This window comes from Salvia hispanica, chromosome 4, assembly GCF_029641045.1.
Source record: "Salvia hispanica isolate PSC_SH4W2 chromosome 4, Shi_PSC_v1, whole genome shotgun sequence".
NCBI lineage: Eukaryota > Viridiplantae > Streptophyta > Magnoliopsida > Lamiales > Lamiaceae > Salvia > Salvia hispanica.
In genome coordinates, this window is record NC_142695.1 from 27,381,015 (window position 1) to 27,398,507 (window position 17,493).

Below are 17,493 nucleotides of genomic sequence, written 5' to 3' on the forward strand. Positions count from 1 at the left end.
CGGGCATAACTTTTGATCCGGAAGGAGTTACGGGACCCACAGCATATCACCGCGAAGCTCTCGCCGACCCGCATGTGCAGAGATACAGGTACATCCCGTGGCTACTCCGGGAAACAAAAAGAGGCCGTTTCGAGCCATTTCGGCCACTTTTAGTTCGCAGCTACTGTTTTTCGGCACGTTTAAGGTAGTAGGACTCGCTCATCACCGGCTCGTGGAGATTGTCGTAGCTTTTTTTCATTTTACTCGTCAACCGCTAATCGAGTTTCGGACCACAGCAAGACCAACCGAACGGAAAAAAAAATAAAAATGAACACACTTGCAAAACGAGGTGCAACACGAGGTCTTCCAAGGGGGTCACCCATCCTAGTACTACTCTCGCCCAAGCACGCGTAAATTCGGAGTTCTGATGGGATCCGGTGCATTAGTGCTGGTACGATCGCACCCATCAATAGCCCCGCACTTTATTCTTTCATAGCGTACGCTCCCGTGCGCAGGTTCTGATCCCCCACCCGTCAGACGGGCATAACTTTTGATCCGGAAGGAGTTACGGGACCCACAGCATATCACCGCGAAGCTCTCGCCGACCCGCACGTGCAGAGATACAGGTACATCCCGTGGCTACTCCGGGAAACAAAAAGAGGCCGTTTCGAGCCATTTCGGCTACTTTTAGTTCGCAGCTACTGTTTTTCGGCACGTTTAAGGTTGTAGGACCCGCTCATCACCGGCTCGTGGAGATTGTCGTAGCTTTTTTTCATTTTACTCGCCAACCGCTAATCGAGTTTCGGACCACAGCAAGACCAACCGAACGGAAAAAAGAATAAAAATGAACGCACATGCAAAAAGAGGTGCAACACGAGGTCTTCCAAGGGGGTCACCCATCCTAGTACTACTCTCGCCCAAGCACGCTTAACTTCGGAGTTCTGATGGGATCCGGTGCATTAGTGCTAGTACGATCGCACCCATCAATAGCCCCGCACTTTATTCTTTCATAGCGTACGCTCCCGTGCGGAGGTTCTGATCCCCCACCCTTCAGACGGGCATAACTTTTGATCCGGAAGGAGTTACGGGACCCACAGCATATCACCGCGAAGCTCTCGCCGACCCGCACGTGCAGAGATATGGGTACAGCCCGTGGCTACTCCGGGAAACAAAAAGTGGCCGTTTCGAGCCATTTCGGCCACTTTTAGTTCGCAGCTACTGTTTTTCGGCACGTTTAAGGTTGTAGGACCCGCTCATCACCGGCTCGTGGAGATTGTCGTAGCTTTTTTTCATTTTACTCGCCAACCGCTAATCGAGTTTCGGACCACAGCAAGACCAACCGAACGGAAAAAAAAATAAAAATGAACACACTTGCAAAAAGAGGTGCAACACGAGGTCTTCCAAGGGGGTCACCCGTCCTAGTACTACTCTCGCCCAAGCACGCTTAACTTCGGAGTGCTGATGGGATCCGGTGCATTAGTGCTGGTACGATCGCACCCATCAATAGCCCCGCACTTTATTCTTTCATAGCGTACGCTCCCGTGCGCAGGTTCTGATCCCCCACCCGTCAGACGGGCATAACTTTTGATCCGGAAGGAGTTACGGGACCCACAGCATATCACCGCGAAGCTCTCGCCGACCCGCACGTGCAGAGATACAGGTACATCCCGTGGCTACTCCGGGAAACAAAAAGAGGCCGTTTCGAGCCATTTCGGCCACTTTTAGTTCGCAGCTACTGTTTTTCGGCACGTTTAAGGTTGTAGGACCCGCTCATCACCGGCTCGTGGAGATTGTCGTAGCTTTTTTTCATTTTACTCGCCAACCGCTAATCGAGTTTCGGACCACAGCAAGACCAACCGAACGGAAAAAAGAATAAAAATGAACGCACATGCAAAAAGAGGTGCAACACGAGGTCTTCCAAGGGGGTCACCCATCCTAGTACTACTCTCGCCCAAGCACGCTTAACTTCGGAGTTCTGATGGGATCCGGTGCATTAGTGCTGGTACGATCGCACCCATCAATAGCCCCGCACTTTATTCTTTCATAGCGTACGCTCCCGTGCGCAGGTTCTGATCCCCCACCCGTCAGACGGGCATAACTTTTGATCCGGAAGGAGTTACGGGACCCACAGCATATCACCGCGAAGCTCTCGCCGACCCGCATGTGCAGAGATACAGGTACATCCCGTGGCTACTCCGGGAAACAAAAAGAGGCCGTTTCGAGCCATTTCGGCCACTTTTAGTTCGCAGCTACTGTTTTTCGGCACGTTTAAGGTAGTAGGACTCGCTCATCACCGGCTCGTGGAGATTGTCGTAGCTTTTTTTCATTTTACTCGCCAACCGCTAATCGAGTTTCGGACCACAGCAAGACCAACCGAACGGAAAAAAGAATAAAAATGAACGCACATGCAAAAAGAGGTGCAACACGAGGTCTTCCAAGGGGGTCACCCATCCTAGTACTACTCTCGCCCAAGCACGCTTAACTTCGGAGTTCTGATGGGATCCGGTGCATTAGTGCTAGTACGATCGCACCCATCAATAGCCCCGCACTTTATTCTTTCATAGCGTACGCTCCCGTGCGGAGGTTCTGATCCCCCACCCTTCAGACGGGCATAACTTTTGATCCGGAAGGAGTTACGGGACCCACAGCATATCACCGCGAAGCTCTCGCCGACCCGCACGTGCAGAGATATGGGTACAGCCCGTGGCTACTCCGGGAAACAAAAAGTGGCCGTTTCGAGCCATTTCGGCCACTTTTAGTTCGCAACTACTGTTTTTCGGCACGTTTAAGGTTGTAGGACCTGCTCATCACCGGCTCGTGGAGATTGTCGTAGCTTTTTTTCATTTTACTCGCCAACCGCTAATCGAGTTTCGGACCACAGCAAGACCAACCGAACGGAAAAAAAAATAAAAATGAACACACTTGCAAAAAGAGGTGCAACACGAGGTCTTCCAAGGGGGTCACCCATCCTAGTACTACTCTCGCCCAAGCACGCTTAACTTCGGAGTTCTGATGGGATCCGGTGCATTAGTGCTGGTACGATCGCACCCATCAATAGCCCCGGACTTTATTCTTTCATAGCGTACGCTCCCGTGCGCAGTTTCTGATCCCCCACCCGTCAGACGGGCATAACTTTTGATCCGGAAGGAGTTACGGGACGCACAGCATATCACCGCGAAGCTCTCGCCGACCCGCACGTGCAGAGATACAGGAACATCCCGTGGCTACTCCGGGAAACAAAAAGAGGCCGTTTCGAGCCATTTCGGCCACTTTTAGTTCGCAGCTACTGTTTTTCGGCACGTTTAAGGTTGTAGGACCCGCTCATCACCGGCTCGTGGAGATTGTCGTAGCTTTTTTTCATTTTACTCGCCAACCGCTAATCGAGTTTCGGACCACAGCAAGACCAACCGAACGGAAAAAAGAATAAAAATGAACGCACATGCAAAAAGAGGTGCAACACGAGGTCTTCCAAGGGGGTCACCCATCCTAGTACTACTCTCGCCCAAGCACGCTTAAATTCGGAGTTCTGATGGGATCCGGTGCATTAGTGCTGGTACGATCGCACCCATCAATAGCCCCGCACTTTATTCTTTCATAGCGTACGCTCCCGTGCGCAGGTTCTGATCCCCCACCCGTCAGACGGGCATAACTTTTGATCCGGAAGGAGTTACGGGACCCACAGCATATCACCGCGAAGCTCTCGCCGACCCGCACGTGCAGAGATACAGGTACATCCCGTGGCTACTCCGGGAAACAAAAAGAGGCCGTTTCGAGCCATTTCGGCCAGTTTTAGTTCGCAGCTACTGTTTTTCGGCACGTTTAAGGTTGTAGGACCCGCTCATCACCGGCTCGTGGAGATTGTCGTAGCTTTTTTTCATTTTACTCGCCAACCGCTAATCGAGTTTCGGACCACAGCAAGACCAACCGAACGGAAAAAAAAATAAAAATGAACACACTTGCAACACGAGGTCTTCCAAGGGGGTCACCCGTCCTAGTACTACTCTCGCCCAAGCACGCTTAACTTCGGAGTTCTGATGGGATCCGGTGCATTAGTGCTGGTACGATCGCACCCATCAATAGCCCCGCACTTTATTCTTTCATAGCGTACGCTCCCGTGCGCAGGTTCTGATCCCCCACCCGTCAGACGGGCATAACTTTTGATCCGGAAGGAGTTACGGGACCCACAGCATATCACCGCGAAGCTCTCGCCGACCCGCACGTGCAGAGATACAGGTACATCCCGTGGCTACTCCGGGAAACAAAAAGAGGCCGTTTCGAGCCATTTCGGCCACTTTTAGTTCGCAGCTACTGTTTTTCGGCACGTTTAAGGTTGTAGGACCCGCTCATCACCGGCTCGTGGAGATTGTCGTAGCTTTTTTTCATTTTACTCGCCAACCGCTAATCGAGTTTCGGACCACAGCAAGACCAACCGAACGGAAAAAAGAATAAAAATGAACGCACATGCAAAAAGAGGTGCAACACGAGGTCTTCCAAGGGGGTCACCCATCCTAGTACTACTCTCGCCCAAGCACGCTTAACTTCGGAGTTCTGATGGGATCCGGTGCATTTGTGCTGGTACGATCGCACCCATCAATAGCCCCGCACTTTATTCTTTCATAGCGTACGCTCCCGTGCGCAGGTTCTGATCCCCCACCCGTCAGACGGGCATAACTTTTGATCCGGAAGGAGTTACGGGACCCACAGCATATCACCGCGAAGCTCTCGCCGACCCGCATGTGCAGAGATACAGGTACATCCCGTGGCTACTCCGGGAAACAAAAAGAGGCCGTTTCGAGCCATTTCGGCCACTTTTAGTTCGCAGCTACTGTTTTTCGGCACGTTTAAGGTAGTAGGACTCGCTCATCACCGGCTCGTGGAGATTGTCGTAGCTTTTTTTCATTTTACTCGTCAACCGCTAATCGAGTTTCGGACCACAGCAAGACCAACCGAACGGAAAAAAAAATAAAAATGAACACACTTGCAAAACGAGGTGCAACACGAGGTCTTCCAAGGGGGTCACCCATCCTAGTACTACTCTCGCCCAAGCACGCGTAAATTCGGAGTTCTGATGGGATCCGGTGCATTAGTGCTGGTACGATCGCACCCATCAATAGCCCCGCACTTTATTCTTTCATAGCGTACGCTCCCGTGCGCAGGTTCTGATCCCCCACCCGTCAGACGGGCATAACTTTTGATCCGGAAGGAGTTACGGGACCCACAGCATATCACCGCGAAGCTCTCGCCGACCCGCACGTGCAGAGATACAGGTACATCCCGTGGCTACTCCGGGAAACAAAAAGAGGCCGTTTCGAGCCATTTCGGCTACTTTTAGTTCGCAGCTACTGTTTTTCGGCACGTTTAAGGTTGTAGGACCCGCTCATCACCGGCTCGTGGAGATTGTCGTAGCTTTTTTTCATTTTACTCGCCCACCGCTAATCGAGTTTCGGACCACAGCAAGACCAACCGAACGGAAAAAAGAATAAAAATGAACGCACATGCAAAAAGAGGTGCAACACGAGGTCTTCCAAGGGGGTCACCCATCCTAGTACTACTCTCGCCCAAGCACGCTTAACTTCGGAGTTCTGATGGGATCCGGTGCATTAGTGCTAGTACGATCGCACCCATCAATAGCCCCGCACTTTATTCTTTCATAGCGTACGCTCCCGTGCGGAGGTTCTGATCCCCCACCCTTCAGACGGGCATAACTTTTGATCCGGAAGGAGTTACGGGACCCACAGCATATCACCGCGAAGCTCTCGCCGACCCGCACGTGCAGAGATATGGGTACAGCCCGTGGCTACTCCGGGAAACAAAAAGTGGCCGTTTCGAGCCATTTCGGCCACTTTTAGTTCGCAGCTACTGTTTTTCGGCACGTTTAAGGTTGTAGGACCCGCTCATCACCGGCTCGTGGAGATTGTCGTAGCTTTTTTTCATTTTACTCGCCAACCGCTAATCGAGTTTCGGACCACAGCAAGACCAACCGAACGGAAAAAAAAATAAAAATGAACACACTTGCAAAAAGAGGTGCAACACGAGGTCTTCCAAGGGGGTCACCCGTCCTAGTACTACTCTCGCCCAAGCACGCTTAACTTCGGAGTGCTGATGGGATCCGGTGCATTAGTGCTGGTACGATCGCACCCATCAATAGCCCCGCACTTTATTCTTTCATAGCGTACGCTCCCGTGCGCAGGTTCTGATCCCCCACCCGTCAGACGGGCATAACTTTTGATCCGGAAGGAGTTACGGGACCCACAGCATATCACCGCGAAGCTCTCGCCGACCCGCACGTGCAGAGATACAGGTACATCCCGTGGCTACTCCGGGAAACAAAAAGAGGCCGTTTCGAGCCATTTCGGCCACTTTTAGTTCGCAGCTACTGTTTTTCGGCACGTTTAAGGTTGTAGGACCCGCTCATCACCGGCTCGTGGAGATTGTCGTAGCTTTTTTTCATTTTACTCGCCAACCGCTAATCGAGTTTCGGACCACAGCAAGACCAACCGAACGGAAAAAAGAATAAAAATGAACGCACATGCAAAAAGAGGTGCAACACGAGGTCTTCCAAGGGGGTCACCCATCCTAGTACTACTCTCGCCCAAGCACGCTTAACTTCGGAGTTCTGATGGGATCCGGTGCATTAGTGCTGGTACGATCGCACCCATCAATAGCCCCGCACTTTATTCTTTCATAGCGTACGCTCCCGTGCGGAGGTTCTGATCCCCCACCCTTCAGACGGGCATAACTTTTGATCCGGAAGGAGTTACGGGACCCACAGCATATCACCGCGAAGCTCTCGCCGACCCGCACGTGCAGAGATACAGGTACATCCCGTGGCTACTCCGGGAAACAAAAAGAGGCCGTTTCGAGCCATTTCGGCCACTTTTAGTTCGCAGCTACTGTTTTTCGGCACGTTTAAGGTTGTAGGACCCGCTCATCACCGGCTCGTGGAGATTGTCGTAGCTTTTTTTCATTTTACTCGCCAACCGCTAATCGAGTTTCGGACCACAGCAAGACCAACCGAACGGAAAAAAAAATAAAAATGAACACACTTGCAAAACGAGGTGCAACACGAGGTCTTCCAAGGGGGTCACCCATCCTAGTACTACTCTCGCCCAAGCACGCTTAACTTCGGAGTTCTGATGGGATCCGGTGCATTAGTGCTGGTACGATCGCACCCATCAATAGCCCCGCACTTTATTCTTTCATAGCGTACGCTCCCGTGCGGAGGTTCTGATCCCCCACCCGTCAGACGAGCATAACTTTTGATCCGGAAGGAGTTACGGGACCCACAGCATATCACCGCGAAGCTCTCGCCGACCCGCACGTGCAGAGATACAGGTACATCCCGTGGCTACTCCGGGAAACAAAAAGAGGCCGTTTCGAGCCATTTCGGCCACTTTTAGTTCGCAGCTACTGTTTTTCGGCACGTTTAAGGTTGTAGGACCCGCTCATCACCGGCTCGTGGAGATTGTCGTAGCTTTTTTTCATTTTACTCGCCAACCGCTAATCGAGTTTCGGACCACAGCAAGACCAACCGAACGGAAAAAAAAATAAAAATGAACACACTTGCAAAACGAGGTGCAACACGAGGTCTTCCAAGGGGGTCACCCATCCTAGTACTACTCTCGCCCAAGCACGCTTAACTTCGGAGTTCTGATGGGATCCGGTGCATTAGTGCTGGTACGATCGCACCCATCAATAGCCCCGCACTTTATTCTTTCATAGCGTACGCTCCCGTGCGGAGGTTCTGATCCCCCACCCTTCAGACGGGCATAACTTTTGATCCGGAAGGAGTTACGGGACCCACAGCATATCACCGCGAAGCTCTCGCCGACCCGCACGTGCAGAGATACAGGTACATCCCGTGGCTACTCCGGGAAACAAAAAGAGGCCGTTTCGAGCCATTTCGGCCACTTTTAGTTCGCAGCTACTGTTTTTCGGCACGTTTAAGGTTGTAGGACCCGCTCATCACCGGCTCGTGGAGATTGTCGTAGCTTTTTTTCATTTTACTCGCCAACCGCTAATCGAGTTTCGGACCACAGCAAGACCAACCGAACGGAAAAAAAAATAAAAATGAACACACTTGCAAAACGAGGTGCAACACGAGGTCTTCCAAGGGGGTCACCCATCCTAGTACTACTCTCGCCCAAGCACGCTTAACTTCGGAGTTCTGATGGGATCCGGTGCATTAGTGCTGGTACGATCGCACCCATCAATAGCCCCGCACTTTATTCTTTCATAGCGTACGCTCCCGTGCGGAGGTTCTGATCCCCCACCCGTCAGACGAGCATAACTTTTGATCCGGAAGGAGTTACGGGACCCACAGCATATCACCGCGAAGCTCTCGCCGACCCGCACGTGCAGAGATACAGGTACATCCCGTGGCTACTCCGGGAAACAAAAAGAGGCCGTTTCGAGCCATTTCGGCCACTTTTAGTTCGCAGCTACTGTTTTTCGGCACGTTTAAGGTTGTAGGACCCGCTCATCACCGGCTCGTGGAGATTGTCGTAGCTTTTTTTCATTTTACTCGCCAACCGCTAATCGAGTTTCGGACCACAGCAAGACCAACCGAACGGAAAAAAAAATAAAAATGAACACACTTGCAAAACGAGGTGCAACACGAGGTCTTCCAAGGGGGTCACCCATCCTAGTACTACTCTCGCCCAAGCACGCTTAACTTCGGAGTTCTGATGGGATCCGGTGCATTAGTGCTGGTACGATCGCACCCATCAATAGCCCCGCACTTTATTCTTTCATAGCGTACGCTCCCGTGCGCAGGTTCTGATCCCCCACCCGTCAGACGGGCATAACTTTTGATCCGGAAGGAGTTACGGGACCCACAGCATATCACCGCGAAGCTCTCGCCGACCCGCACGTGCAGAGATACAGGTACATCCCGTGGCTACTCCGGGAAACAAAAAGAGGCCGTTTCGAGCCATTTCGGCCACTTTTAGTTCGCAGCTACTGTTTTTCGGCACGTTTAAGGTTGTAGGACCCGCTCATCACCGGCTCGTGGAGATTGTCGTAGCTTTTTTTCATTTTACTCGCCAACCGCTAATCGAGTTTCGGACCACAGCAAGACCAACCGAACGGAAAAAAAAATAAAAATGAACGCACTTGCAAAACGAGGTGCAACACGAGGTCTTCCAAGGGGGTCACCCATCCTAGTACTACTCTCGCCCAAGCACGCTTAACTTCGGAGTTCTGATGGGATCCGGTGCATTAGTGCTGGTACGATCGCACCCATCAATAGCCCCGCACTTTATTCTTTCATATCGTACGCTCCCGTGCGCAGGTTCTGATCCCCCAACCGTCAGACGGGCATAACTTTTGATCCGGAAGGAGTTACGGGACCCACAGCATATCACCGCGAAGCTCTCGCCGACCCGCACGTGCAGAGATACAGGTACATCCCGTGGCTACTCCGGGAAACAAAAAGAGGACGTTTCGAGCCATTCGGCCACTTTTAGTTCGCAGCTACTGTTTTTCGGCACGTTTAAGGTTGTAGGACCCGCTCATCACCGGCTCGTGGAGATTGTCGTAGCTTTTTTTCATTTTACTCGCCAACCGCTAATCGAGTTTCGGACCACAGCAAGACCAACCGAACGGAAAAAAGAATAAAAATGAACGCACATTCAAAAAGAGGTGCAACACGAGGTCTTCCAAGGGGGTCACCCATCCTAGTACTACTCTCGCCCAAGCACGCTTAACTTCGTAGTTCTGATGGGATCCGGTGCATTAGTGCTGGTACGATCGCACCCATCAATAGCCCCGCACTTTATTCTTTCATAGCGTACGCTCCCGTGCGCAGGTTCTGATCCCCCACCCGTCAGACGGGCATAACTTTTGATCCGGAAGGAGTTACGGGACCCACAGCATATCACCGTGAAGCTCTCGCCGACCCGCACGTGCAGAGATACAGGTACATCCCGTGGCTACTCCGGGAAACAAAAAGAGGACGTTTCGAGCCATTTCGGCCACTTTTAGTTCGCAGCTACTGTTTTTCGGCACGTTTAAGGTTGTAGGACCCGCTCATCACCGGCTCGTGGAGATTGTCGTAGCTTTTTTTCATTTTACTCGCCAACCGCTAATCGAGTTTCGGACCACAGCAAGACCAACCGAACGGAAAAAAAAATAAAAATGAACACACTTGCAAAACGAGGTGCAACACGAGGTCTTCCAAGGGGGTCACCCATCCTAGTACTACTCTCGCCCAAGCACGCTTAACTTCGGAGTTCTGATGGGATCCGGTGCATTAGTGCTGGTACGATCGCACCCATCAATAGCCCCGCACTTTATTCTTTCATAGCGTACGCTCCCGTGCGGAGGTTCTGATCCCCCACCCTTCAGACGGGCATAACTTTTGATCCGGAAGGAGTTACGGGACCCACAGCATATCACCGTGAAGCTCTCGCCGACCCGCACGTGCAGAGATACAAGTACATCCCGTGGCTACTCCGGGAAACAAAAAGAGGCCGTTTCGAGCCATTTCGGCCACTTTTAGTTCGCAGCTACTGTTTTTCGGCACGTTTAAGGTTGTAGGACCCGCTCATCACCGGCTCGTGGAGATTGTCGTAGCTTTTTTTCATTTTACTCGCCAACCGCTAATCGAGTTTCGGACCACAGCAAGACCAACCGAACGGAAAAAAAAATAAAAATGAACACACTTGCAAAACGAGGTGCAACACGAGGTCTTCCAAGGGGGTCACCCATCCTAGTACTACTCTCGCCCAAGCACGCTTAACTTCGGAGTTCTGATGGGATCCGGTGCATTAGTGCTGGTACGATCGCACCCATCAATAGCCCCGCACTTTATTCTTTCATATCGTACGCTCCCGTGCGCAGGTTCTGATCCCCCAACCGTCAGACGGGCATAACTTTTGATCCGGAAGGAGTTACGGGACCCACAGCATATCACCGCGAAGCTCTCGCCGACCCGCACGTGCAGAGATACAGGTACATCCCGTGGCTACTCCGGGAAACAAAAAGAGGCCGTTTCGAGCCATTTCGGCCACTTTTAGTTCGCAGCTACTGTTTTTCGGCACGTTTAAGGTTGTAGGACCCGCTCATCACCGGCTCGTGGAGATTGTCGTAGCTTTTTTTCATTTTACTCGCCAACCGCTAATCGAGTTTCGGACCACAGCAAGACCAACCGAACGGAAAAAAAAATAAAAATGAACACACTTGCAAAACGAGGTGCAACACGAGGTCTTCCAAGGGGGTCACCCATCCTAGTACTACTCTCGCCCAAGCACGCTTAACTTCGGAGTTCTGATGGGATCCGGTGCATTAGTGCTGGTACGATCGCACCCATCAATAGCCCCGCACTTTATTCTTTCATAGCGTACGCTCCCGTGCGCAGGTTCTGATCCCCCACCCGTCAGACGGGCATAACTTTTGATCCGGAAGGAGTTACGGGACCCACAGCATATCACCGCGAAGCTCTCGCCGACCCGCACGTGCAGAGATACAGGTACATCCCGTGGCTACTCCGGGAAACAAAAAGAGGCCGTTTCGAGCCATTTCGGCCACTTTTAGTTCGCAGCTACTGTTTTTCGGCACGTTTAAGATTGTAGGACCCGCTCATCACCGGCTCGTGGAGATTGTCGTAGCTTTTTTTCATTTTACTCGCCAACTGCTAATCGAGTTTCGGACCACAGCAAGACCAACCGAACGGAAAAAAGAATAAAAATGAACGCACATTCAAAAAGAGGTGCAACACGAGGTCTTCCAAGGGGGTCACCCATCCTAGTACTACTCTCGCCCAAGCACGCTTAACTTCGTAGTTCTGATGGGATCCGGTGCATTAGTGCTGGTACGATCGCACCCATCAATAGCCCCGCACTTTATTCTTTCATAGCGTACGCTCCCGTGCGCAGGTTCTGATCCCCCACCCGTCAGACGGGCATAACTTTTGATCCGGAAGGAGTTACGGGACCCACAGCATATCACCGCGAAGCTCTCGCCGACCCGCACGTGCAGAGATACAGGTACATCCCGTGGCTACTCCGGGAAACAAAAAGAGGCCGTTTCGAGCCATTTCGGCCACTTTTAGTTCGCAGCTACTGTTTTTCGGCACGTTTAAGGTTGTAGGACCCGCTCATCACCGGCTCGTGGAGATTGTCGTAGCTTTTTTTCATTTTACTCGCCAACCGCTAATCGAGTTTCGGACCACAGCAAGACCAACCGAACGGAAAAAAGAATAAAAATGAACGCACATGCAAAAAGAGGTGCAACACGAGGTCTTCCAAGGGGGTCACCCATCCTAGTACTACTCTCGCCCAAGCACGCTTAACTTCGGAGTTCTGATGGGATCCGGTGCATTAGTGCTGGTACGATCGCACCCATCAATAGCCCCGCACTTTATTCTTTCATAGCGTACGCTCCCGTGCGCAGGTTCTGATCCCCCACCCGTCAGACGGGCATAACTTTTGATCCGGAAGGAGTTACGGGACCCACAGCATATCACCGCGAAGCTCTCGCCGACCCGCACGTGCAGAGATACAGGTACATCCCGTGGCTACTCCGGGAAACAAAAAGAGGACGTTTCGAGCCATTTCGGCCACTTTTAGTTCGCAGCTACTGTTTTTCGGCACGTTTAAGGTTGTAGGACCCGCTCATCACCGGCTCGTGGAGATTGTCGTAGCTTTTTTTCATTTTACTCGCCAACCGCTAATCGAGTTTCGGACCACAGCAAGACCAACCGAACGGAAAAAAAAATAAAAATGAACACACTTGCAAAACGAGGTGCAACACGAGGTCTTCCAAGGGGGTCACCCATCCTAGTACTACTCTCGCCCAAGCACGCTTAACTTCGGAGTTCTGATGGGATCCGGTGCATTAGTGCTGGTACGATCGCACCCATCAATAGCCCCGCACTTTATTCTTTCATAGCGTACGCTCCCGTGCGGAGGTTCTGATCCCCCACCCGTCAGACGGGCATAACTTTTGATCCGGAAGGAGTTACGGGACCCACAGCATATCACCGCGAAGCTTTCGCCGACCCGCACGTGCAGAGATACAGGTACATCCCGTGGCTACTCCGGGAAACAAAAAGAGGCCGTTTCGAGCCATTTCGGCCACTTTTAGTTCGCAGCTACTGTTTTTCGGCACGTTTAAGGTTGTAGGACCCGCTCATCACCGGCTCGTGGAGATTGTCGTAGCTTTTTTTCATTTTACTCGCCAACCGCTAATCGAGTTTCGGACCACAGCAAGACCAACCGAACGGGAAAAAAAATAAAAATGAACGCACATGCAAAAAGAGGTGCAACACGAGGTCTTCCAAGGGGGTCACCCATCCTAGTACTACTCTCGCCCAAGCACGCTTAACTTCGGAGTTCTGATGGGATCCGGTGCATTAGTGCTGGTACGATCGCACCCATCAATAGCCCCGCACTTTATTCTTTCATAGCGTACGCTCCCGTGCGGAGGTTCTGATCCCCCACCCTTCAGACGGGCATAACTTTTGATCCGGAAGGAGTTACGGGACCCACAGCATATCACCGTGAAGCTCTCGCCGACCCGCACGTGCAGAGATACAAGTACATCCCGTGGCTACTCCGGGAAACAAAAAGAGGCCGTTTCGAGCCATTTCGGCCACTTTTAGTTCGCAGCTACTGTTTTTCGGCACGTTTAAGGTTGTAGGACCCGCTCATCACCGGCTCGTGGAGATTGTCGTAGCTTTTTTTCATTTTACTCGCCAACCGCTAATCGAGTTTCGGACCACAGCAAGACCAACCGAACGGAAAAAAAAATAAAAATGAACACACTTGCAAAACGAGGTGCAACACGAGGTCTTCCAAGGGGGTCACCCATCCTAGTACTACTCTCGCCCAAGCACGCTTAACTTCGGAGTTCTGATGGGATCCGGTGCATTAGTGCTGGTACGATCGCACCCATCAATAGCCCCGCACTTTATTCTTTCATATCGTACGCTCCCGTGCGCAGGTTCTGATCCCCCAACCGTCAGACGGGCATAACTTTTGATCCGGAAGGAGTTACGGGACCCACAGCATATCACCGCGAAGCTCTCGCCGACCCGCACGTGCAGAGATACAGGTACATCCCGTGGCTACTCCGGGAAACAAAAAGAGGCCGTTTCGAGCCATTTCGGCCACTTTTAGTTCGCAGCTACTGTTTTTCGGCACGTTTAAGGTTGTAGGACCCGCTCATCACCGGCTCGTGGAGATTGTCGTAGCTTTTTTTCATTTTACTCGCCAACCGCTAATCGAGTTTCGGACCACAGCAAGACCAACCGAACGGAAAAAAGAATAAAAATGAACGCACATTCAAAAAGAGGTGCAACACGAGGTCTTCCAAGGGGGTCACCCATCCTAGTACTACTCTCGCCCAAGCACGCTTAACTTCGTAGTTCTGATGGGATCCGGTGCATTAGTGCTGGTACGATCGCACCCATCAATAGCCCCGCACTTTATTCTTTCATAGCGTACGCTCCCGTGCGCAGGTTCTGATCCCCCACCCGTCAGACGGGCATAACTTTTGATCCGGAAGGAGTTACGGGACCCACAGCATATCACCGCGAAGCTCTCGCCGACCCGCACGTGCAGAGATACAGGTACATCCCGTGGCTACTCCGGGAAACAAAAAGAGGCCGTTTCGAGCCATTTCGGCCACTTTTAGTTCGCAGCTACTGTTTTTCGGCACGTTTAAGGTTGTAGGACCCGCTCATCACCGGCTCGTGGAGATTGTCGTAGCTTTTTTTCATTTTACTCGCCAACCGCTAATCGAGTTTCGGACCACAGCAAGACCAACCGAACGGAAAAAAGAATAAAAATGAACGCACATTCAAAAAGAGGTGCAACACGAGGTCTTCCAAGGGGGTCACCCATCCTAGTACTACTCTCGCCCAAGCACGCTTAACTTCGTAGTTCTGATGGGATCCGGTGCATTAGTGCTGGTACGATCGCACCCATCAATAGCCCCGCACTTTATTCTTTCATAGCGTACGCTCCCGTGCGCAGGTTCTGATCCCCCACCCGTCAGACGGGCATAACTTTTGATCCGGAAGGAGTTACGGGACCCACAGCATATCACCGCGAAGCTCTCGCCGACCCGCACGTGCAGAGATACAGGTACATCCCGTGGCTACTCCGGGAAACAAAAAGAGGCCGTTTCGAGCCATTTCGGCCACTTTTAGTTCGCAGCTACTGTTTTTCGGCACGTTTAAGGTTGTAGGACCCGCTCATCACCGGCTCGTGGAGATTGTCGTAGCTTTTTTTCATTTTACTCGCCAACCGCTAATCGAGTTTCGGACCACAGCAAGACCAACCGAACGGAAAAAAGAATAAAAATGAACGCACATGCAAAAAGAGGTGCAACACGAGGTCTTCCAAGGGGGTCACCCATCCTAGTACTACTCTCGCCCAAGCACGCTTAACTTCGGAGTTCTGATGGGATCCGGTGCATTAGTGCTGGTACGATCGCACCCATCAATAGCCCCGCACTTTATTCTTTCATAGCGTACGCTCCCGTGCGCAGGTTCTGATCCCCCACCCGTCAGACGGGCATAACTTTTGATCCGGAAGGAGTTACGGGACCCACAGCATATCACCGCGAAGCTCTCGCCGACCCGCACGTGCAGAGATACAGGTACATCCCGTGGCTACTCCGGGAAACAAAAAGAGGACGTTTCGAGCCATTTCGGCCACTTTTAGTTCGCAGCTACTGTTTTTCGGCACGTTTAAGGTTGTAGGACCCGCTCATCACCGGCTCGTGGAGATTGTCGTAGCTTTTTTTCATTTTACTCGCCAACCGCTAATCGAGTTTCGGACCACAGCAAGACCAACCGAACGGAAAAAAAAATAAAAATGAACACACTTGCAAAACGAGGTGCAACACGAGGTCTTCCAAGGGGGTCACCCATCCTAGTACTACTCTCGCCCAAGCACGCTTAACTTCGGAGTTCTGATGGGATCCGGTGCATTAGTGCTGGTACGATCGCACCCATCAATAGCCCCGCACTTTATTCTTTCATAGCGTACGCTCCCGTGCGGAGGTTCTGATCCCCCACCCGTCAGACGGGCATAACTTTTGATCCGGAAGGAGTTACGGGACCCACAGCATATCACCGCGAAGCTTTCGCCGACCCGCACGTGCAGAGATACAGGTACATCCCGTGGCTACTCCGGGAAACAAAAAGAGGCCGTTTCGAGCCATTTCGGCCACTTTTAGTTCGCAGCTACTGTTTTTCGGCACGTTTAAGGTTGTAGGACCCGCTCATCACCGGCTCGTGGAGATTGTCGTAGCTTTTTTTCATTTTACTCGCCAACCGCTAATCGAGTTTCGGACCACAGCAAGACCAACCGAACGGGAAAAAAAATAAAAATGAACGCACATGCAAAAAGAGGTGCAACACGAGGTCTTCCAAGGGGGTCACCCATCCTAGTACTACTCTCGCCCAAGCACGCTTAACTTCGGAGTTCTGATGGGATCCGGTGCATTAGTGCTGGTACGATCGCACCCATCAATAGCCCCGCACTTTATTCTTTCATAGCGTACGCTCCCGTGCGGAGGTTCTGATCCCCCACCCTTCAGACGGGCATAACTTTTGATCCGGAAGGAGTTACGGGACCCACAGCATATCACCGTGAAGCTCTCGCCGACCCGCACGTGCAGAGATACAAGTACATCCCGTGGCTACTCCGGGAAACAAAAAGAGGCCGTTTCGAGCCATTTCGGCCACTTTTAGTTCGCAGCTACTGTTTTTCGGCACGTTTAAGGTTGTAGGACCCGCTCATCACCGGCTCGTGGAGATTGTCGTAGCTTTTTTTCATTTTACTCGCCAACCGCTAATCGAGTTTCGGACCACAGCAAGACCAACCGAACGGAAAAAAAAATAAAAATGAACACACTTGCAAAACGAGGTGCAACACGAGGTCTTCCAAGGGGGTCACCCATCCTAGTACTACTCTCGCCCAAGCACGCTTAACTTCGGAGTTCTGATGGGATCCGGTGCATTAGTGCTGGTACGATCGCACCCATCAATAGCCCCGCACTTTATTCTTTCATATCGTACGCTCCCGTGCGCAGGTTCTGATCCCCCAACCGTCAGACGGGCATAACTTTTGATCCGGAAGGAGTTACGGGACCCACAGCATATCACCGCGAAGCTCTCGCCGACCCGCACGTGCAGAGATACAGGTACATCCCGTGGCTACTCCGGGAAACAAAAAGAGGCCGTTTCGAGCCATTTCGGCCACTTTTAGTTCGCAGCTACTGTTTTTCGGCACGTTTAAGGTTGTAGGACCCGCTCATCACCGGCTCGTGGAGATTGTCGTAGCTTTTTTTCATTTTACTCGCCAACCGCTAATCGAGTTTCGGACCACAGCAAGACCAACCGAACGGAATAAAGAATAAAAATGAACGCACATTCAAAAAGAGGTGCAACACGAGGTCTTCCAAGGGGGTCACCCATCCTAGTACTACTCTCGCCCAAGCACGCTTAACTTCGTAGTTCTGATGGGATCCGGTGCATTAGTGCTGGTACGATCGCACCCA

At 51.8% G+C, this 17,493-nt stretch overlaps 31 non-coding genes and 3 pseudogenes across 31 annotated transcripts; all 34 read right to left on the minus strand.

The window, feature by feature from the left end:
* Window positions 1-325: 325 nt before the first annotated feature.
* Window positions 326-444, minus strand: LOC148927832 (5S ribosomal RNA; annotated as a pseudogene).
* A 398-nt stretch (window positions 445-842) lies between these two features.
* On the minus strand, window positions 843-961 carry LOC148927833 (5S ribosomal RNA). The gene has a single exon (XR_016129346.1). It is a non-coding gene; the product is annotated as a 5S ribosomal RNA (ribosomal RNA).
* A 398-nt stretch (window positions 962-1,359) lies between these two features.
* Window positions 1,360-1,478, minus strand: LOC148927834 (5S ribosomal RNA). The gene has a single exon (XR_016129660.1). It is a non-coding gene; the product is annotated as a 5S ribosomal RNA (ribosomal RNA).
* Window positions 1,479-1,876: 398 nt separating this feature from the next.
* LOC148927835 (5S ribosomal RNA) lies at window positions 1,877-1,995 on the minus strand. Its single transcript, XR_016129158.1, has one exon. It is a non-coding gene; the product is annotated as a 5S ribosomal RNA (ribosomal RNA).
* Window positions 1,996-2,393: 398 nt separating this feature from the next.
* On the minus strand, window positions 2,394-2,512 carry LOC148927836 (5S ribosomal RNA). Its single transcript, XR_016129347.1, has one exon. It is a non-coding gene; the product is annotated as a 5S ribosomal RNA (ribosomal RNA).
* Window positions 2,513-2,910: 398 nt separating this feature from the next.
* On the minus strand, window positions 2,911-3,029 carry LOC148927837 (5S ribosomal RNA). Its single transcript, XR_016129159.1, has one exon. It is a non-coding gene; the product is annotated as a 5S ribosomal RNA (ribosomal RNA).
* A 398-nt stretch (window positions 3,030-3,427) lies between these two features.
* Window positions 3,428-3,546, minus strand: LOC148927838 (5S ribosomal RNA). Its single transcript, XR_016129512.1, has one exon. It is a non-coding gene; the product is annotated as a 5S ribosomal RNA (ribosomal RNA).
* A 386-nt stretch (window positions 3,547-3,932) lies between these two features.
* Window positions 3,933-4,051, minus strand: LOC148927839 (5S ribosomal RNA; annotated as a pseudogene).
* A 398-nt stretch (window positions 4,052-4,449) lies between these two features.
* On the minus strand, window positions 4,450-4,568 carry LOC148927840 (5S ribosomal RNA). The gene has a single exon (XR_016129274.1). It is a non-coding gene; the product is annotated as a 5S ribosomal RNA (ribosomal RNA).
* Window positions 4,569-4,966: 398 nt separating this feature from the next.
* On the minus strand, window positions 4,967-5,085 carry LOC148927841 (5S ribosomal RNA; annotated as a pseudogene).
* Window positions 5,086-5,483: 398 nt separating this feature from the next.
* LOC148927842 (5S ribosomal RNA) lies at window positions 5,484-5,602 on the minus strand. The gene has a single exon (XR_016129348.1). It is a non-coding gene; the product is annotated as a 5S ribosomal RNA (ribosomal RNA).
* A 398-nt stretch (window positions 5,603-6,000) lies between these two features.
* LOC148927843 (5S ribosomal RNA) lies at window positions 6,001-6,119 on the minus strand. Its single transcript, XR_016129661.1, has one exon. It is a non-coding gene; the product is annotated as a 5S ribosomal RNA (ribosomal RNA).
* Window positions 6,120-6,517: 398 nt separating this feature from the next.
* Window positions 6,518-6,636, minus strand: LOC148927844 (5S ribosomal RNA). The gene has a single exon (XR_016129160.1). It is a non-coding gene; the product is annotated as a 5S ribosomal RNA (ribosomal RNA).
* Window positions 6,637-7,034: 398 nt separating this feature from the next.
* Window positions 7,035-7,153, minus strand: LOC148927845 (5S ribosomal RNA). The gene has a single exon (XR_016129161.1). It is a non-coding gene; the product is annotated as a 5S ribosomal RNA (ribosomal RNA).
* Window positions 7,154-7,551: 398 nt separating this feature from the next.
* LOC148927846 (5S ribosomal RNA) lies at window positions 7,552-7,670 on the minus strand. Its single transcript, XR_016129162.1, has one exon. It is a non-coding gene; the product is annotated as a 5S ribosomal RNA (ribosomal RNA).
* Window positions 7,671-8,068: 398 nt separating this feature from the next.
* On the minus strand, window positions 8,069-8,187 carry LOC148927847 (5S ribosomal RNA). Its single transcript, XR_016129163.1, has one exon. It is a non-coding gene; the product is annotated as a 5S ribosomal RNA (ribosomal RNA).
* A 398-nt stretch (window positions 8,188-8,585) lies between these two features.
* LOC148927848 (5S ribosomal RNA) lies at window positions 8,586-8,704 on the minus strand. Its single transcript, XR_016129164.1, has one exon. It is a non-coding gene; the product is annotated as a 5S ribosomal RNA (ribosomal RNA).
* Window positions 8,705-9,102: 398 nt separating this feature from the next.
* Window positions 9,103-9,221, minus strand: LOC148927849 (5S ribosomal RNA). The gene has a single exon (XR_016129165.1). It is a non-coding gene; the product is annotated as a 5S ribosomal RNA (ribosomal RNA).
* Window positions 9,222-9,618: 397 nt separating this feature from the next.
* On the minus strand, window positions 9,619-9,737 carry LOC148927850 (5S ribosomal RNA). Its single transcript, XR_016129653.1, has one exon. It is a non-coding gene; the product is annotated as a 5S ribosomal RNA (ribosomal RNA).
* Window positions 9,738-10,135: 398 nt separating this feature from the next.
* LOC148927851 (5S ribosomal RNA) lies at window positions 10,136-10,254 on the minus strand. Its single transcript, XR_016129167.1, has one exon. It is a non-coding gene; the product is annotated as a 5S ribosomal RNA (ribosomal RNA).
* A 398-nt stretch (window positions 10,255-10,652) lies between these two features.
* Window positions 10,653-10,771, minus strand: LOC148927852 (5S ribosomal RNA). Its single transcript, XR_016129168.1, has one exon. It is a non-coding gene; the product is annotated as a 5S ribosomal RNA (ribosomal RNA).
* Window positions 10,772-11,169: 398 nt separating this feature from the next.
* On the minus strand, window positions 11,170-11,288 carry LOC148927853 (5S ribosomal RNA). The gene has a single exon (XR_016129169.1). It is a non-coding gene; the product is annotated as a 5S ribosomal RNA (ribosomal RNA).
* Window positions 11,289-11,686: 398 nt separating this feature from the next.
* Window positions 11,687-11,805, minus strand: LOC148927854 (5S ribosomal RNA). Its single transcript, XR_016129654.1, has one exon. It is a non-coding gene; the product is annotated as a 5S ribosomal RNA (ribosomal RNA).
* Window positions 11,806-12,203: 398 nt separating this feature from the next.
* Window positions 12,204-12,322, minus strand: LOC148927855 (5S ribosomal RNA). Its single transcript, XR_016129170.1, has one exon. It is a non-coding gene; the product is annotated as a 5S ribosomal RNA (ribosomal RNA).
* A 398-nt stretch (window positions 12,323-12,720) lies between these two features.
* LOC148927856 (5S ribosomal RNA) lies at window positions 12,721-12,839 on the minus strand. The gene has a single exon (XR_016129171.1). It is a non-coding gene; the product is annotated as a 5S ribosomal RNA (ribosomal RNA).
* Window positions 12,840-13,237: 398 nt separating this feature from the next.
* Window positions 13,238-13,356, minus strand: LOC148927857 (5S ribosomal RNA). Its single transcript, XR_016129172.1, has one exon. It is a non-coding gene; the product is annotated as a 5S ribosomal RNA (ribosomal RNA).
* Window positions 13,357-13,754: 398 nt separating this feature from the next.
* Window positions 13,755-13,873, minus strand: LOC148927858 (5S ribosomal RNA). The gene has a single exon (XR_016129173.1). It is a non-coding gene; the product is annotated as a 5S ribosomal RNA (ribosomal RNA).
* Window positions 13,874-14,271: 398 nt separating this feature from the next.
* On the minus strand, window positions 14,272-14,390 carry LOC148927859 (5S ribosomal RNA). Its single transcript, XR_016129655.1, has one exon. It is a non-coding gene; the product is annotated as a 5S ribosomal RNA (ribosomal RNA).
* A 398-nt stretch (window positions 14,391-14,788) lies between these two features.
* Window positions 14,789-14,907, minus strand: LOC148927860 (5S ribosomal RNA). The gene has a single exon (XR_016129656.1). It is a non-coding gene; the product is annotated as a 5S ribosomal RNA (ribosomal RNA).
* Window positions 14,908-15,305: 398 nt separating this feature from the next.
* On the minus strand, window positions 15,306-15,424 carry LOC148927861 (5S ribosomal RNA). The gene has a single exon (XR_016129174.1). It is a non-coding gene; the product is annotated as a 5S ribosomal RNA (ribosomal RNA).
* A 398-nt stretch (window positions 15,425-15,822) lies between these two features.
* LOC148927862 (5S ribosomal RNA) lies at window positions 15,823-15,941 on the minus strand. Its single transcript, XR_016129175.1, has one exon. It is a non-coding gene; the product is annotated as a 5S ribosomal RNA (ribosomal RNA).
* A 398-nt stretch (window positions 15,942-16,339) lies between these two features.
* LOC148927863 (5S ribosomal RNA) lies at window positions 16,340-16,458 on the minus strand. The gene has a single exon (XR_016129176.1). It is a non-coding gene; the product is annotated as a 5S ribosomal RNA (ribosomal RNA).
* Window positions 16,459-16,856: 398 nt separating this feature from the next.
* On the minus strand, window positions 16,857-16,975 carry LOC148927864 (5S ribosomal RNA). The gene has a single exon (XR_016129178.1). It is a non-coding gene; the product is annotated as a 5S ribosomal RNA (ribosomal RNA).
* A 398-nt stretch (window positions 16,976-17,373) lies between these two features.
* Window positions 17,374-17,492, minus strand: LOC148927865 (5S ribosomal RNA). Its single transcript, XR_016129657.1, has one exon. It is a non-coding gene; the product is annotated as a 5S ribosomal RNA (ribosomal RNA).
* Between the last annotated feature and the right edge of the window lies 1 nt (window position 17,493).